Below are 20,142 nucleotides of genomic sequence, written 5' to 3' on the forward strand. Positions count from 1 at the left end.
GTGACACTAGTGGTAAAGAATCCGCCTGTCAATGCAGGAGACATAAGAGATGTGGGTTCCATCCCTGGGTCGGGAAGATTCCCTTGAGGAGGGCATGGTAACCCACTCCAGTGTTCTTCCCTGGATAATCCCATGGACAGAGGAGCCTGGTGGGCTGCAGTGCATAGGTTCACACAGAATTGGACACGACTGCGACTTAGCATGCACGTATGCACAGAAGTGAGACACAAGACCTCCTAGTGGTTACATGCATGAACTTTGGAACCAACTGCCTGAAATCAAATCCTACATAATGGTGTGACTTGTGCAATTTACCAAACCTCTCTCTGTGCTTTCCTCATCTGTAGGATAGGGATGATATGCAACCCACTTCAGGGGGTCCTTATGAGCATTATATTGTTGATATTAGTAAGGTTCTGAGAACAGTGTGAGAACTTCCTGAACACCTCATAAGTGTCTAAGAAATATGCATGTTTTTCATTTGCTGCTTCCTATTCTTGCATTCTTTCTAAGTAGAAATACTTCTTTTCCTCTCTGAGGCTAAATCTTCAACTTGAACTTTAATTCTCAATGCCTTTTCTCAATTTCTTCTTGGCTTCATGAATTATTTCCAAATTCCTTTTGGGACCAGACATCATGCTCCTGTCATGCAATATTTGTAGTATGACATTTCTGGTCCTTTATATATGATTTTCCCTTTGCACAGAACTGTTTTTCCCACCTTGTATGCTTGGCCTGATTTGACTCATTTGAATTTTTTCTGAGTCTCATGTCTTTAACCTTGTCTATGTCAGAGTCCCAGTTGCATACTTCCATCACCGCCTTTGCCCCCTGCCTTATACATGCTGCTTTACTTCCCAAGGTCCCTAGCAGAAATGAGTATTCTTTGAGAGAGATGATGATCACAACAGAAGGATTGGCCCAAGTTATATGTTTTTACGGTTAGTGAATAGTTGACTGTTTGAATTTGATAAGCACCTTATTTTTAGTTTACTGTCATATGAATTCATTTCAATAAAATAATGTGTGATTTGACAACTAGCAGAGATTCTGTTTCCAGCATGATTAACCAAGAAATGTGCTTTCACCAAGAATTTAAAAAATCAAAGACTGTTACTTGGCTCCAAATAACAAAGATAACAGCTTTATTTTTGAACAAATTCTTATTTGAGAGAGTCTCATATTCCATTTATTATACAATCAATTCTTTTATGTTTTAGAATGGCCAATAATTTAATATACTCTATGATATCATCTGTCTTCATAGCTTTTTCTAGGAATTAATTTTCTCTTGAAGTCAGTGCAGATTATATTCTATAGCCAGAGGTGATGGATTAAAAAATAATGTTATGTCACCTTATTACAGGAAAAAAAATGTTCTTAAGGGTTATTAGTTTCTGTGACTCAATGTCTGGATATATGTCAATAGTATGTGGATGTTTTCAAAGGTTTTTGGTAGTTTAATCTATGCATTGTCAAGCTATTGAGCATATGGTTTGGTAATAGGAATTTGTTGTTCCATTGATCTTGTCTATATTTGTTTGCCTTTGAATGAAAACAGAACTGACAGAATTGTCAGTGTAAATGGGAATGTACTTAGCCTGTTTCTCCTTGAACTTTGCAGGCTTAGCCTTTCAGCATCGATCTGTTATAGGTTGATAAGCCTGACTGTCAGGTAGGTTTGGTAATTTATTGTTATGTTGCTTATTTTATGTCTTCTGCTGCTTAAGTGGTCCAGACATGGAAACAAACCTACGGGAGAGCTATTTTCTGTTTCTTTTTCTTATTTCCTAAGTGAATTTTTTTTTTTTAGAATTTTTATTAATTACAGTTAGCCTTTAAAATTTCTTTTGAATTAAGTTAATCTTTAAAAATTTTGTAATATAAACTTTTAAGGTTATAAGTATCCCTTTAATACCACTTTAGCTGCCTCATCACAAATTTTTGTCTCTAGTATTACTTTAATTTTTGTTCATTTTGATATATTTAAAGATTTTATTGTGATTTATTATTTAATTTTTGAGTTATTTAGACATGAATTTTTGAGTTTCAAACATGAGAAGTTTTAATGTTTTTTCTTGTTATTGGCTTCTTCTTCCTCTTACCTTTTCCAAATTGTTGCTTGTAGTTATCCCCATTCTCATCTATACTGTACATAATTTTCTCCTGTACTGTCTGAACTTCACTTTAAGCATATATGTTTGTTCTAGTTTGTGTTCTATTTCAAAAAGCAAATGACACTTTTGACCCCACATTACCCTTTGTAAAAATCATTTCTTACCTCCCCTTTACAGAATCAAAGAAACCCTTAGAGTTGCTGTTCCCAGCTTTGTCATCTCCCAGTTCTCTGAACCCATTTTGGCCAGGCTCTGTGTGTATGTGTGTGGGGGATGTGTGTGTGTGTGTGCGCGTGCACGCTTGCATGCTCGGTCACTCAGTCATGTCCAATTCTTTGGGATTTTATAGACAATACAGTCTGTGGAATTCTCCAGGCCAGAATACTGGAGTGGGTAGCCTTTCCCTTCTCCAGGGGATCTTCCCAACCCAGGGATCAAACCCAGATCTCCCGCATTACAGGCAAATTCTTTACCAGCTGAGCCACAAGGGAAGCCCAAGAATACTGGAGTGGGTAGCCTATGCCCATTGCCAGTGGATCTTCCTGACCCAGGGATCCAACAGGGGTCTCCTGCATTGCAAGTGGATTCTTTTCCAAATGAGCTACTGAAGTGAAGAGCCGACTCATTTGAAAAGACCCTGAAGCTGGGGAAGATTGAGGGCAGGAGGAGAAGGGGACGACAGAGGATAAGATGGTTGGATGACATCACTGACTCAGTGGACTGGACTCCAGGAGTTGGTGATGGACAGGGAGGCCTGGGGTGCTGCGGTTCCTGGGGTCACAAAGAATCAGACACGACTGAGTGACTAAACTGAACTGAACTATAATTTTTTCTTTTTCCTCTTTAGGTAGTTTGAATTGTGGTATTAAGTGCATAAACATTAGTAGTTGTTATATCCTCCTGATGAATTGACCCCTTTATTATTATGAAATGATTTTCTACTTGATAACATTCTTTGCTCTGAAATCTACTTTGTCTGATATTGATATATCCATTCTAGTTTTCTTTTGATTAGTGTTAGTGTGATATATCTTCTTGCATCTTCGTATTTTTAATTTGTTGTTGTCCTTGTATTTAAAGTGTGTTTCTTTTTGGCAACATGAGATAGGGTCTCGCTTTTTTATCCAATATGATCATCTCTGCATTTAAATTAGTGTTTCACTTACATTTTATGTGATTAAATACATGATTAGGTTTAAATCTATTGTCAGTTTTAATGTCTTTTCTGTTAATTATAATATATTCTATTCTGCATTTGTTTTGATTTGCTGAGTTTTTGGATTATGAGTTAGTTGTGCTTTCCTGATTCTTTGCTTGCCTGATAATTTTTGATTAGATACCAGACATTATGAATTTTTATTTTCTTGGGTGCTGGATATTTTTACATTTCTATAAATATTCTTGAGATTTTTCCTGGGATAAAGTTAAATTTGATCTTTCTGAGTCTTCCTTTTCAGATTTATATGTGGAATAACAGTGATGTTTAATCTAGGGTTAATTATATTCCATTGTTAAGCAAAATCCTTCTGTGTACTCTACACAGCACTGGGTGAATTATGATGCTTTCCAATGATATCTCTTGCAAGAATGCTGTGTATTCCCTCTAACTCTTTGGGGGTTCGTTTCCTTGCTTTTGGTAGTAACCTTATATGCATGGACTGATCAGAATTCTGATGAATACTCCAGGAAAACTCTGTAGAATCTTGGTTTTCTCTCTGTGCAGCTTTCTCCTCTTTGTTACTCTTAGACATTCAAACTGCTTTGATTTCTTTGGACTTTCAGCAATGTCTCTTTTACTCAGCAAATCTTCCTGGCTGTGCTTGAGTTTCTCTTCCTGGTATCAATTCTGGAAACTCTAAAAGCAATTCAGTCACTCATTCATGTCTGACTCTTTGTGACCCCATGGACTGCAGCATGCCTGATTTCCCTGTTCATCACCAACTCCCTGAGCTTACTCAAACTCATGTCCATCGAGTTGGTGATGCCATCCAACCATCTCATCCTCTGTGGTACCCTTCTCCTCCCACCTTAAATCTTTCCCAGCATCAGGGTCTTTTCCAATGAGTCAGTTCTTCACATCAGGTGGCCAAAGTATTGGAGTTTCAGCTTCAACATCAGTCCTTCCAATGAATATTCAGAATTGATTTCCTTTAGGACTGACTGGTTTGATCTCCTTGCTGGAGATCAAGGAACTCTCAAGAATCTTCTCCAATACCATAGTTCAAAAGCATCAATTCTTTTTTTTTTTAATCATATTGAATTTATTTTTTTAATACAAATTTATTTATTTTAATTGGAGGCTAATTACTTTACAATATTGTATTGGTTTTGCCATATATCAACATGAATCACCCACGGGTATACACGTGTTCCCCATCCTGAACCCCTCTCCCACCGCCCTCCCCATACCATCCCTCTGGGTTATCCCAGTGCACCAGCCCCAAGCATCCTGTATCATGCATTGAACCTGGACTGGCAATTCATTTCACATATGATATTATACATGTTTCAATGCCATTCTCCCAAATCTTCCCACCCTCGCCCTCTCCCACAGAGTCCAAAAGACTGTTCTATGCATCTGTGTCTCTTTTGCTGTCTTGTATACAGGGTTATTGTTACCATCTTTTTAAATTCCATATATATGCGTTAGTATACTGTATTGATGTTTTTCTTTCTGGCTTACTTCACTCTGTATAATAGGTTCCAGTTTCATCCACCTCATTAGAACTGATTCAAATGTATTCTTTTTAATGTCTGATTAATACTCCATTGTGTATATGTACCACAGCTTTCTTATCCATTTGTCTGCTGATGGACATCTAGGTTGCTTCCATGTCCTGGCTATTATAAACAGTGCTGCGATGAACATTTAGGTACACATGTCTCTTTCAATTCTGGTTTCCTTGGTGTGTATGCCCAGCAGTGGGATTGCTGGGTCGTATGGCAGTTCTATTTCCAGTTTTTTTAAGGAATCTCCACACTGTTCTCCATAGTGGCTGTACTAGTTTGCATTCCCACTAACAGTGTAAGAGGGTTCCCTTTTCTCCGCATCCTCTCCAGCATTTATTGCTTGCAGACTTTTGGATAGCAGCCATTCTGAGTGGTGTGAATGATACCTTATTGTGGTTTTGATTTGCATTTCTCTGATAATGAGTGATGTTGAGCATCTTTTCATGTGTTCGTTAGCCATCTGTATGTCTTCTTTGGAGAAATGTCTGTTTAGTTCTTTGGCCCATTATTTTTGATTGGGTCGTTTATTTTTCTGGAATTGAGCTGCAGGATTTGCTTTGTCAGTTGCTTCATTTGCTATTATTTTCTCCCATTCTGAAGGCTGCCTTTTCACCTTGCTTAGAGTTTCCTTTGTTGTGCAGAAGCTTTTAATTTTAATTAGGTCCCATTTGTTTATTTTTGCTTTTATTTCCAATATTCTGGGAGGTAGGTCATAGAGGATCCTGCTGTGATGTATGTCGGAGAGTGTTTTGCCTATGTTCTCCTCTAGGAGTTTTATAGTTTCTGGTCTTACGTTTAGATCTTTAATCCATTTTGAGTTTATTTTTGTGTATGGTGTTAGAAAGTGTTCTAGTTTCATTCTTTTACAAGTGGTTTACCAGTTTTCCCAGCACCACTTGTTAAAGAGATTGTCTTATCTCCATTGTATATTCTTGCCTACTTTGTCAGAGATAAGATGTCCATAGGTGAGTGGATTTATCTCTGGACTTTCTATTTTATTCCGTTGATCAATATTTCTGTCTTTGTGCCAGTACCATACTGTCTTGATGACTGTGGCTTTGTAGTAGAGCCTGAAGTCAGGTAGGTTGATTCCTCCAGTTCCATTCTTCTTTCTGAACATTGCTTTGGCTATTTGAGTTTTTTTGTATTTCCATAAATTGTAAAATTATTTGTTCTAGCTTTGTGAAAAATACCGTTGGTAGCTTAATAGGGATTGCATTGAATCTATACATTGCTGTGGATAGAATACTCATTTTCACTATATGAGTGAAAATATACCATGTTCATGGATTCTTCCTATCCATGAACATGGTATATTTCTCCATCTATTAGTGTCCTTTTTGCAGCCAAAGATGGAGAAGCTCTATACAGTCAGCAAAAACAAGACTGGGAGCTGACTGTGGCTCAGATCATGAGCTCCTTATTGCCAAATTCAGACTCAAATTGAAGAAAGTAGGGAAAACCACTAGACCATTCAGGTATGACCTAAATCAAATCCCTTGTGATTATACAGTGGAAGTGAGAAATAGATTTAAGGGACTAGATCTGATAGATAGAGTGCCTGATGAACTATGACAGGTTTGTGACATTGTACAGGAGACAGGGATCAAGACCATCCCCATGGAAAAGAAATGCAAAAAAGCAAAATGGCTGTCTGAGGAGGCCTTACAAATAGCTGTGAAAAGAAGAGAAGTGAAAAACAAAGGAGAAAAGGAAAGATATAAGCATCTGAATGCAGAGTTCCAAAGAATAGCAAGAAGAGATAAGAAAGCCTTCCTCAGTGATCAGTGCAAAGAAATAGAGGAAAACAACAAAATGGGAAAGACTAGAGATCTCTTCAAGAAAATTAGAGATACCAAGGGATATTTCATGCAAAGATGGGCTCAGTAAAGTACAGAAATCGTATGGACATAACAGAAGCAGAAGATATTAAGAAGAGGTGGTAAGAATACACAGAACTGTACAAAAAAGATCTTCTGACCCAGATAATCACGATGCTGTGATCACTCACCAAAAGCTGGACATCCTGGAATGTGAAGTCAAGTGGGCCTTAGAAAGCATCACTACGAACAAAGCTAGTGGAGGTGATGGAATTCCAGTTGAGCTATTTCAAATCCTGAAAGATGAGGCTGTGAAAGTGCTGCACTCAATATACCAGCAAGTTTGGAAAACTCAGCAGTGGCCACAGGACTGGAAAAGGTCAGTTTTCATTCCAATCCAAAAGAAAGGCAATGCCAAAGAATGCTCAAACTATTGCACAATTGAACTCATCTCACATGCTAGTAAAGTAATGCTCAAAATTCTCCAAGCCAGGCTTCAGCAATATGTGAACCGTGACCGTCCAGATGTTCAAGCTGGTTTTAGAAAAGGCAGAGGAACCAGAGATCAAATTGCCAACATCTGCTGGATCATGGAAAAAGGAAGAGAGTTCCAGAAAAACATCTATTTCTGCTTGATTGACTATGCCAAAGCCTGTGACTGTGTGGATCACAATAAACTGTGGAAAATTCTGAAGGAGACGGGAATACCAGACCACCTGACCTGCCTGTTGAGAAACGTATATGCAGGTCAGGAAGCAACAGTTAGAACTGGACATGGAACAACAGACTGGTTCCAAATAGGAAAAGAAGTACATCAAGGCTGTATATTGTCACCCGGTTTATTTAACTTATATGCAGAGTACATCATGAGAAATGCTGGGCTGGATGAAGCACAAGCTGGAATCAAAATTGCCGGGAGAAATATCAATAACCTCAGATATGCAGATGACACCACCCTTATGGCAGAAAGTGAAGAGGAACTAAGGAGCCTCTTGATGAAAGTGAAAGAGGAGAGTGAAAAAGTTGGCTTAAGGCTCAAGATTCAGAAAACAAAGATCATGGCATCTGGTCCCATCACTTCATGGCCAGTAGATGGGGAAACAGTGGAAACAGTGTCCGACTTTATTTTTTTGGCCTCCAAAGTCACTGCAGATGGTGACTGAAGCCATGAAATTACAAGATGCTTACTTCTTGGAAGAAAAGTTATGACCAACCTAGACAGCATATTGAAAAGCAGAGACATTACTTTGCCAACACAGGTCCATCTAGTCAAGGCTATGGTTTTTCCTGTGGTCATGTATGGATGTGAGAGTTGGACTGTGAAGAAAGCTGAGCGCTGAAGAATTGATGCTTTTGAACTGTGGTGTTGGAGAAGACTCTTGAGAGTCCCTTGGACTGCAAGGAGATACCAGTCCATTCTAAAGGAGACCAGTCATGGGTGTTCTTTGGAAGGAATGATGCTAAAGCTGAAACTCCAGTACTTTGGCCACCTGATGTGACGAGATGACTCATTGGAAAAGACTCTGATGCTGGGAGGGATTGGGGGCAGGAGGAGAAGGGGACGACAGAGGATGAAACAGCTGGATGGCATCACCGATTCGATGGACGTGAGTTTGAGTGAACTCCGGGAGTTGGTGATGGACAGGGAGGCCTGGCGTGTTGCGATTTTGGGGTTGCAAAGAGTCAGACAAAATGAGTGACTGAACTGAACTGAACTTATTTCTTTCACCAGTGTTTTATAGTTTTCTATATATAGGTCTTTTGTTTCTTTAGGTAGATATATTCCTAAGTATTTTATTCTTTTCGTTGCAATGGTGAATGGAATTGTTTCCTTAATTTCTCTTTCTATTTTCTCATTATTAGTGTATAGGAATGCAAGGGATTTCTGTGTGTTGATTTTGTATCCTGCAACTTTACTATATTCATTGATTAGCTCTAGTAATTTTCTGGTGGAGCCTTTAGGGTTTTCTATATAGAGAATCATGTCATATGCAAACAGTGAGAGTTTTACTTCTTTTCCAATTTGGATTCCTTTTATTTCTTTTTCTGCTCTGATTGCTGTGGCCAAAAGTTCTAAAACTATGTTTAATAGTAGTGGTGAAAGTGGGCACCCTCGCCTTGTTCCTGACTTTAGGGGAAATGCTTTCAATTTTTCACCATTGAGGATAATGTTTGCTGTGGGTTTGTCATATATAGCTTTTATTATGTTGAGGTATGTTCCTTCTATTCCTGCTTTCTTGAGAGTTTTTATCATAAATGGATGTTGTATTTTGTCAAAGGCTTTCTCTGCATCTATTGAGATAACCATATCATTTTTATTTTTCAATTTGTTAATGTGGTGTATTACATTGATTGATTTGCAGATAGTGAAGAATTCTTGCATCCCTGGGATAAAGGCCACTTGGTCATGGTGTATGATCTTTTTAATGTGTTGTTGGATTCTGATTGCTAGAATTTTGTTAAGGATTTTTGCATCTATGTTCATCAGTGTTATTGAAAAGCATAAATTCTTAAGTGCTCACCTTTCTTTATAGTCCAACTCTCACATCCATACATGACTACTGGAGAAACCATAGCTTTGACTAGATGGACCTTTTTTGGCAAACTAATGTCAGCTTTTTAATGTGCTGCCTAGGTTGGTCATAGCTTTTCTTTCAAGGAGCAAATGGTAAACTAAGGCTTATCCTGCCCCTTGACCCCTGCTCCCCAGTCTCAAGGATTATTTTGCCTCATTTCCTGGCATCCAGCATCTTGGAAATCCTTGGTCCACAGATTTGTCTTTTGTTTTTTATTGTTGTTCACTTCTGATAGAATGGAAAATCCAGTTACTCACTGTCATCCTGTTACTCACTTTTGACCAGAAGCAAAACTCAAAATCCTTTTTCCCATCTGTGGCATAGGTTGACTGTTTCATTTTAATTTCATGAGCAACTAAAAACAAAAAAGCATGATAGAGCAAAATATCCTAATATTTATGGCCTCATTTTAGTGGCAGAATTGAAATTATACTTGTCAGATCTTGTTTTGAACTCGTCTTCTGAAGGACATTTTCCCTTATATGTCTTTCTAGTGAGTTATGTTTGAGCATGCCAGTAGCCTGGCATTTCAGAGTGCCCAAACTCAGTTTGTATCTGTGTTTTGACTCACAGATTTATCCCTCTACTCCACAAAAAAATATAAGCCTATTTTGAATCAGACTAACTACATCCTGGCCGCAGGGAACACTCTGTTTTGTTAAGGAGTAAGGAGTGGACACTGTTCCTATCCTCTTTTGTGGCAGAAACCTCATTTCTAGTTCTTTCCTGGGGTCCAAAATGAGGCATATTCCTGATGGGCTCACCTTTAAGGCCCAGTCTGGCTTCTCTGTGAGCTATTGATTTCAGCTGCTCTTTACTACTCTGAGTTTTCTATTCATTTCTGCTTTATGGAGATTTTCTTTACTTGGATCTTTCAAACATGACATGTTTTATATTAAGTTTTTGTTTTGGGAGAAGAAAGAGAGGAAGTTCCATTTGTGTGTGGTCTACTATTTCACCCAGAATGAAAAAAAAAAAGAGTTTGACCAAGTGGCAGACAGTGGAGACCATGAGGACGATAACAGTAATTTCAGTAACTCTGATTCTATTTCTTTGAAATTCTCATCAGTTTACATTTCTTTACTTTAAAAGATATAGCTTTTGTATTATGTTAGCAAAGATTTCAGTTCAAGATTTTAGGAAATTCAGAATCTAAATCATAAGAGATAGTAAAGATTTTGCTGAAGCTACTGCTATTCTAGTGTTTTTCAAAATTCTGATAATAACTGGAAAGGATAAAAACTACCTGGTAGAATATTGGTAATAATCTACTTTTAATATTGTACAGCATGAGAGTTATCATCTTGAAAAATAGAAAAAAATTCTTTAAATGATATAGATTTTTATGAATATGTTATATGTAAAACTATTTCACTAATACTTGTTCATATTGAATATGGGAAATGAGTATCTGATTAGAATGTCTGAAAATGAAAAGATTCTGGTTTTGGTCAATCTATGCCTCAACCTGTATTTCAGTATTCTTTCTTTGCCAATCAAACTGGCAGTCCAGATACCCAAAGTTCTTATTTCCCTTGGTCCGTTTGCACTGTGATGTGTTTTGTAGTCCATTGTTTTAAACAAAGGCAATAATTTTGGTTAAAGATATTTCCCTCAGTTGAATATACTAGTTGAGGTTTTTCAATAATATTTTTAAATGCCCCATAATTGGTGAGTCATTCTCAGTATCATGTTTTACCCATCTTTTTTAATGCCTAATGATTAAAAGCCTCCTATGGACCATTTTCCTTACATGTAATTTTCCTTGCAGGGATACTGTTCAGTAATTGAACTTGTTTTCTCATTCTGCTCAATCTGAGACTTTCTCCAATCTTGTTGCACTTTTTATATAGTTACTGAAAATATAGCTGCTCTTAAATTTGCAAGTTCAATATGCTCAAGTCCCTACCTTTATAAATAATGCTTCAGTACATTTTCATGTCAGCATAAACCAAGCTTGGTAATTGATTAGCATAATTATTATCTTTGAGCACTTGGACACAGAGTAGCCTTATGTAAACATAATCATCAAAATATTTATTTACATAATTGATTCACATAAGAATTTAGTTCCTCATAGAAATTATTAAGCAAAATAATAATATACACATTTAAAATTCAATGCTATAATTATGAGAAAAAAAATTAGTAAAAACATTAAATTCAGTCATTATAGGAACCATATGTTTTTATAAAGTAATGAAATTAGTTTACATAAGTTACAAAAGAAAATCCATCTCATTAATTCATAATTATGTAGTTCTCCCTTTAGTGGTAGGATGATGTGGAGGAGTGATAATTATGTGTTCATTCATGAAAATGCTTTATAAATTAGATAAGCTATATTTAAATATATTGAGGTCCTTCAGCACCTAAAGTAAAATGGGGATGTGATTTGTTGAAACTGAAAATGTTTTGAGAGTCATCTAATTAGTGGAAATGTTCCAGAAATCTACATGGATAATATAAGCAGAATACACACTAAAAGCTTAAGTACTGTTTTTTTTTTCTTTAAAAATTTTCCTTCATATAAATAAATATAGCTAATTAATCTAAAAAATATAGGAAATTATTTATTTAACAATTTTTATGTTAGCTTTTGCCAACAGTTTCTATAGCTAGTACAGTAAAACAATATAATGCAACAGATTGGGGTATAATTATATACTTTAAAAATTTTGTGTCTCTGTCTACTTCAGTGTTACAGCACTGATTTAATGTTTGATTTTAATCTCATCATAGGAAGATGTGTATGCTTTTGGAAGACCCTGGTGTTTTCTTCTATAATTGACTTCAGTCAACTCACTGGGAAATATGTACTAAAAACAAGAGAAAGAGGTCTACTTACCTTTGTCTTAGCCTGTTACAGTTAAGGTCTTCATTTACGAATATATGTGAAATTCAGATGTGACTGAATGTTCCAGACATTATGTTAGGCCCTGAAGAAAGAATGAATAGAAATGAATATGGCCAAGAGGACTGTTCTTAATGGAATTTTCATTTTAAGGACATCACCAAGATTTATTGAAGTTCTTTGAAACAAAAATGAATATACAGTAAATAGTTTGACAGTTCCTATTTTAAAGCAACCTAACAACAACAACAGAAATGTGTACTTAACTCTGTGCATGGTATACCACAACGTACTGAAAATACATGACTCTCTGCTTTTCCCTGGTGGTCCAATAGTTAAGAATCTATGCTTCTAATGCAGGGGATATGAGTTCAATCCCTGGTCAGGGAACTATTAATAAGACCCCACATGCTGTGCTGTGCAGCCAAAAATAAAATAATAAAAATAGGAAAGATGCACTCCGTAGAAGAGTGTTTAAAAAAATCTATGACTCTTTGCCCCTGATAGTATGAAGTAAATACCTCATGATTTACTTGCCAATTCTCTACCTCTGTTCTTCTTGCAAAGTATACAAGTAGATGTTCAACATGTATCAGTAGGCAAGAAATTGGGGATAAAAGAATGGAGAAAGAGGGAAGCTGAATGTCATTAATGAGGTAGGGTAAAGAGGAAAAACATCAGATTTCCTAACCAACTCCTCTTCACTGTCCAGGCAACATGCTATGTGGTGGTAGTGAAGAGGAGCCCTGCGATCTTGGTTCTGTTGCCTCCTTTAGCTTTTTCTCAGATTGTCTGTGAGAGGATGTAGATGCATTCACAATACTCATGGGTAATGGGATATTTTCTTTATTCAGAAAATATTTGAGAGTTCAACACTGTTCTAGGTTTGGAAAGTACCTGATCAGATACATTGGAGTCTATTTGTGAGAGTGTGGTGTATGTAACAAATTTATTTTGGCAGTTGTTTCAGATAAACTAAATCACTGCCCATACTGAAATCAAATATAGGCATCTTAGTGATTTGACTTATATTTATTCATCTTTGTGAGGTAATAAGCAGTTAACCAATGATTAGAATGCAGGACATAATTTGTAGTGATGGCTATATAATGGAATTTAATTAACTTCAAATAAATATTTTAGTGAGGATTCATTTGTACACCCAGATATTTATTTATAATATAATAGCTTCTCTATTTTTGTCATTACCCACTGCACTAGAAGTCATACATCAGAGTTAATGCCAATCTAAAATGCCATGCTCTAAAAAGTTATAGCTCTTTAGTAATTTTAGCATCTGTATCATGATTGGTAAGCTGACAAATTCAGTGTGATTGATGCTATTGTTTTCCACTTCCTAAATACTTTGTTCTTATTCACTCAGATCCATGTGCATGAGACTAGCTATTTTCTATGAGACTGGATATTTCTTAATTGATCTCAGGACAGCATTTGTAAGGCATAGTTCAAGAAATTAGTCTTTGTAATTATTAAAAGAAACAATCTTATTTCCTCATTTGCTACTTGAAGCATAGTAGTCAGAGGGTGTTGCTGAATGGGTTATCTTATCTGTAGTGGGGAACCGAGGTATTTCTGGAATGTGGGGTTCAGTGTGCTTCCATAATCCTCCTCAATCCATAACTGTTTGAATCTACATGGGAAATAACGATTCTCTCTGAAAAGGAACCACTATAATATGAGTATCAAAATATTAGGTTGGCCAAAAATTCGTTTGAGTTTTTCCATATCTTACAGGAAAACACAAATGAATTTTTGGCCAAACCAATATTTGGACATGACTGCAATAGTGGGTGGGGGTTACAAAAGAAAGGCTTCTGAGATCTTACTACAAGGGGAAACAAAGAGTGGCGGGGCCTATGTCTGGGAGCCAGAGCACCGTCCCATTTCAGGGCAGAGTGAGATCACTTCTGTTTGAACTAGTTCACATCCAGACCACCTGGCAAGGATGAAAGGATATGTGTGAAATTTTAGAGAACCCTCACCATGAATGTTGCAATGCTTCTGATTCATGCAGCTTGGCTCTGGGGCTTCTCGAAGGTGAGAAGAGTTGCTTCAGTCATGAGTGACAGCAGCTAACCAGCTTGCTTGAGGGTAGAGCATTAAATAGTGGCTCAGAAATGCCTATTTGTTTCTCAAGGTGTTAGCAGGTGTGGAACATCAAGATACAGTATATAGCTGGTGGCAGAAGTGGTCTATGGCATGTCATGAATTCTCCCAATATTCTCAGTCGGACTTGCAGGGGCACTATGGCTGAGGGGGTATCTTTGAAGGTTGCTAAGGCCAGAATGATGCAGGTGTTGTTCGTGAGCTTGCTGAAATTTGTATGTAAAGTTTAATGTGATCTAATTACTAAACATGCGGTGGTCACATATATAATTTTGATTTTAATGTGAAGCCCCTTTGAAGGACGTATTTTTGGCAGGGAAGAGTGAGATCAAGCATAAGAACATTTTACTTTATATGTATCTCTTTAATGAAGCAAAAACAACAATCCAGCTATTATGAAGAGAAATGAATATACATGTATAAAGATGTTTCAGTTTTTTATCATATAGAAAAGGAGCAACCAGACTACTAGACTAAGATTACTTTAATATGAAGTATCTTTTGGCAAAGCATCTTCTATTTTTTTGTACCATTCTCTGATGTAAAAAAGATATTGGCAGTAAAATATTAATCTTACTGATTGTAATTAAACTTTTATGTGTATTACCTTTTTTTTCACATGTGAAATTGAGGACAGAAATAATAGATAACTAAATATTGCCTCAAACTGCAGACATTTTGCCATTTCTGTATTAGTTGCTGTTCAGTTCAGTTCAGTCGCTCAGTTGTGTCTGACTCTTTGCAACCCGGATAATCTCAGCATGCCAGACCTCCCTGTCCATCACCAACTGCCAGAGTTCACTCAGACTCATGTCCATCGAGTCAGTGATGCCATCCAGCATCTCATTCTCTGTCGTCCCCTTCTCCTCCTGCCTCCAATCCTTCTCAGCATCAGAGTCTTTTCCAATGAGTCAACTCTTCACATGAGGTGGCTGAAACTGGAGTTTCAGCTTTAGCATCATTTCTTCCAAAGAAATCCCAGGGCTGATCTCCTTCAGAACGGACTCTTTGGATCTACTTGCAGTCCGAGGGACTCTCAAGAGTCTTCTCCAACACCACAGTTCAAAAGCATCAATTCTTCGGCACTCAGCCTTCTTCACAGTCCAACTCTCACATCCATACATCACCACAGGAAAAACCATAGCCTTGACTAGATGGACCTTAGTTGGCAAAGTAATGTCTCTGCTTTTGAATATGCTATCTAGGTTGGTCATAACTTTCCTTGCAAGGAGTAAGCGTCTTTTAATTTCATGGCTTCAGTCACCATCTGCAGTGATTTTGGAGCCCCCCAAAATAAAGTCTGACACTGTTTCCACTGTTTCCCATGAAGTGATGAGACTGGATGCCATGATCTTCGTTTTCTGAATGCTGAGCTTTAAGCCAACATTTTCACTCTCCACTTTCACTTTCATCAAGAGGCTTTTTAGTTCCTCTTCACTTTCTGCCATAAGGGTGGTATCATCTGCATATCTGAGTTTATTGATATTTCTCCCGGCAATCTTGATTCCAGCTTGTGTTTCTTCCAGTCCAGCATTTCTCATGATGTACTCTGCATATAAGTTAAATAAGCAGGGTGACAATATACAGCCTTGACGTACTCCTTTCCCTATTTGGAACCAGTCTGTTGTTCCATGTCCAGTTCTAAATGTTGCTTCCTGACCTGCATATACGTTTCTCAACAGGCAGGTCAGGTGGTCTGGTATTCCCATCTCTTTCAGAATTCTCCACAGTTTGTTGTGATCCACACAGCCAAAGGCTTTGGCATAGTCAATAAAACAGAAATAGATGTTTTTCTGGAACTCTCTTGCTTTTTCCATGATCCAGCGGATGTTGGCAATTTGATCTCTGGTTCCTCTGCCTTTTCTAAAACCAGCTTGAACATCAGGAAGTTCATGGTTCACATATTGCTGAAGCCTGGCTTGGAGAATTTTGAGCATTACTTTACTAGCGTGTGAGATGAGTGCAATTGTGCGGTAGTTTGAGCATTCTTTGGCATTGCCTTTCTTTGGGATTGGAATGAAAAATGACCTTTTCCAGTCTGTGGCCACTGCTGAGTTTTCCAAACTTGCTGGCATATTGAGTGCAGCACTTTCACAGCATCATCTTTCAGGATTTGGAATAGCTCCACTGGAATTCCATCACCTCCACTAGCTTTGTTCGTGGTGATGCTTTCTAAGGTCCACTTGACTTCACATTCCAGGATGTCTGGCTCTAGGTCAGTGATCACACCATCATGATTATCTGGGTCGTGAAGATCTTTTTTGTACAGTTCTTCTGTGTATTCTTGCCACCTCTTCTTAATATCTTCTGCTTCTGTTAGGTCCATACAATCTCTGTCCTTTATCGAGCTCATCTTTGCATGAAATGTTCCCTTGGTATCTCTAATTTTCTTGAAGAGATCTCTAGTCTTTCCCATTTTGTTGTTTTCCTCTATTTCTTTGCACTGATCGCTGAGGAAGGCTTTCTTATCTCTTCTTGCTATTCTTTGGAACTCTGCATTCAAATGGGTATATCTTTCCTTTTCTTCTTTGCTTAGTTGCTGTTACCATACAACAAATTACTGAAACCTAATAGCCTAAAAAACATATTAATAATCTCAAAAATTTTGTGGGTCAGGAGAGTGGGAACAGTCTAAACGGGTCCTCAGCTTAGTGTCTCTGAAGGCTGCAGTCTAGGTATAGGATGGGCTGCAATCTCATCTGGCAACTTTAGTAGGAAAGGATCTACTTCTGATCTCAGTTGTTTAGAACTCCATTCCTCATGGTTGTAGGATCGATAACACTTTCTTGCTGGCTTTCAGCTAGAGGCCACCCTCAGAGCCTAGAGGCTGCCCTCCAGAGCCTCAGATTCTTAGAGGACACTTTCTCTTCCTGAAGATTGCCCACATTCCTTATTTCTTTACTGTGTATTCTTTCCCAGACTGGTCACTTACTTCATCAAGCCAGCAAAGACAGTTTTTAGAGTGAGTCTGATAGAAAGACAGTCATACAATTTAACATAACCACAGGAGTGAGATTTCCCATCACTTTTTCCATGTTCTTTGATTAGAAGCAAGTCATAGATCTTTTCCACTGTCAGGGGAAGGAAATGCTATGAGGGCATGGATCCCAGGAGATGGGGGTTATGGGGGCACCCTAGAGTCTGCTCATCACAATTTATTTATGGCTTATGTAGAACATATGTATTTGAACAAACTCACTTTTTTTCTAGACAGGTCTTTTATCGAATGAGTTGAAATAATAACCTGAAGCTTAGAATCCTTTTATTGTCACACATTTTGGGGGATTTAAAAATGTTATTGTAAAAAAAAAATGTTATTGTAATTATTTTTCATTTCTCTCTCCTGATTTTTTGAAATATCTTCCTGTTGTTCATATGCATAATGTTAACTATATGTATGTGTGTGTGTGTGTATATATATATATATATATATATATATCAGACTTAACTACTAACCTTTGTAGATTTTATTAATATCTTTTCTTTAATAATATCTGGAGTTTGTGGGACTTTCCTTGATTGGAAGTTAATGATCACTTAAAAGTCGTTTATTCTTCACTTTGAATTAGACATTATGAGGAAATATTTGAAATATCAAACAGATAGTAAACACAGAGTTATCTTTTACCCTATTGGAAATAATGTCAAGTGTGAAGCCCTGAAAACTACCAGCATACCTTAATGGTTTGGCAGGTGTTGGCTCTGAGAATTGTATCATTCTGTGCTTGGGTGAGTGTTTGCTGAAGCCATAATTTCATAAGTCCTATTATTCTTATCAGATTTTGGAGTGTGATAGAATTATTTTCCTCAAGTAAATTGAACATTTGACTTTTACTTTTACACATGCTGGGGAAGAAGTTTCCACCTGCTTAATGTGCTTTACAGATGACAATGGAAATAAGAAACCCCTCTTTCCTCTGATCCAGCAGGACACATGGGCAGTACACAGATAATAATAACAGCTCACTATCCAGCCTCTTAGACTGAGGGGCAAATGAAATCAACACCTTTTGTTTATGTTACATATCTAAATGTAAGCCAGAGTTTTTAGTAGAAGATGGAATAATTGCACAAACAAAGTTTTATTCCCTGGCTTATTCCTTGGCTAATATAAGAGCTATTTAGTATTCATGGCCACTCTTTTAGACAGTGAAAGGTTTTCCCCTAAAGACAACCACACAGAGAAAATCTACATTTCACATTTCCTATCATCTATATCCTAAGAGTATGTAATAAACTAAGAGAGAGGGCTTTCATTAAATTCCAGGTGGAATAAAGTCGACAGAGGCAAAAAAGTGGAGTTGGAAATAATATTTAATGTTGCTTTAGAATTTTCTTTCTGAGTTTATTGATTCTCCAAGGTTCTTTTGAAGAAGGCCATCTTTAGCTCAACATGCATTATCCCAAAATCATGTATTTATTATCATGGTGCTATATGGGAAATTTCAATAGTTTTAATGTTATTAAACAAATTTAATTGCTCCATGTGACTTAGTTTTTTTTCAAGGAAATTATAAGTTATTATAAAACTTTTTCAAGTGACTTGTGCAGGGTAGATGGAAATAAAGTGGTAAGGTGTGGTAAACTCCAGGAAATTCATTGATTATTCAGCAGTCATTTTTGTAGCATCCATTATGTTCTTGGGGCTTCCCAGGTGGTGTTGGTGGTAAAGAATCTGCCTGCCAATGTAGGAGACACAAGAGGCCTGGGTTCAATCTCTGGGTCAGGAAGATCCCCTGGAGAAGGGAATGGCAACCCACTCCAGTATTCTCACCTGGAGAATCCCATGGACAGAAGAGCCTGGAGGTCTAGAGTCCATGGGGTTGCAAAGAGTCGGGCACGACTAAGCAACTGAACACACATATTATGTTCTTAACAAGTGCCAGGACTGGAATGCAATAGAAGAAACAAGAGAAGAATAGTTCCTGCTATAATAGAACAAGAGAAAGGAGATTTGATCTCATTTTCCTGGGACAAAATGCTATACAGTATTTTACATCTTTTAAAAATTTGTTATGCCTTTAGGCTATAATGTGCTGCTTAGCTTCTTGGATATTTTATATATAGGTTGTTGCATATAGACCCACAGTATATGCTCACATGCTTGTTTGTCCCTGTGGATGTTTCATGACTGCAGCTGTAGCAGTTGGACATGTTATGTCAGGACCTGGACCCAATTTCAGGGGAGCACACATACATACCAAGCAACTTCTACCATCTTAAATACCTGTAGTTACCTGGGACTATTTGAGGGGATTGGAGTGGCGAGCCAAGAGAAAATGTTAAAACTGAACAGATGTGGGTGAATGAAAACCAATATTTGTTCATTTTAATCATATTTAGTTTTGCTTAATAAAATTTAGAAAACTCTCCAAATTGGGATGAGCTGATCTGGTTTCAGTGGCATTTGGTATTAATGACTGACCATCAATCCTGGGTATTTACTTTCCTTTTGACCACAGATATGGAATCAGCATGTTAAATTTGTTTGTTTGTGATTTGTGTCCAAGAAAAGATTTTATTTAGACTTGTTTATTCAGATTGTTAATAAAAAATCAAATTCATTGTGACAGCTTTGAATTTTACATCCAGATGTAAAATTTAGATCTGACCAGCAAACTTGAACACAAGTGCGTCTGTGTCAAGGAGAGATCAATCTTTCAAACATATAAGTGAGGTAAATATTTTGTTGAAGAGATTCTACCACCACGATGCCAGTTTACGGAGCCATTTCTCAGAAATGAGCAGACCATGTAATTCTGTATCCGTTAAGATCCAAAGTACTGTATCATATTAGGCCACAGTGGCTGAAGCTTTGAGAGCCAGGAGTAAGAGTGGATGTTAACATGACCAATTAGCTTCTTTCTGACAGCATCTTGGAATACATTGAAGCAGAGAGCGAACAGGATAAGAACTGT

The 20,142-nt window shown here is 37.3% G+C and overlaps 1 protein-coding gene and 1 long non-coding RNA gene across 12 annotated transcripts in view; one reads left to right on the forward strand and one right to left on the reverse strand.

Annotated features, from left to right (window-relative positions):
• Positions 1–20,142, forward strand: part of GPC5 (glypican 5) — a 1,583,243-nt gene that overhangs the window by 189,260 nt on the left and 1,373,841 nt on the right. The window lies entirely within an intron of this gene.
• Positions 1,800–20,142, reverse strand: part of LOC147361840 (uncharacterized) — a 43,199-nt gene continuing 24,856 nt past the window's right edge. The window contains exon 2 of the long non-coding RNA XR_015138349.1: positions 1,800–20,138. This is a non-coding gene — a long non-coding RNA (uncharacterized LOC147361840). The remainder of the gene's footprint in view (positions 20,139–20,142) is intronic.

Source organism: Bos grunniens, chromosome 12, assembly GCF_055505025.1.
Source record: "Bos grunniens cultivar Pamir isolate PY7600 chromosome 12, Bosgru_T2T1.0, whole genome shotgun sequence".
Classification (NCBI taxonomy): domain Eukaryota; kingdom Metazoa; phylum Chordata; class Mammalia; order Artiodactyla; family Bovidae; genus Bos; species Bos grunniens.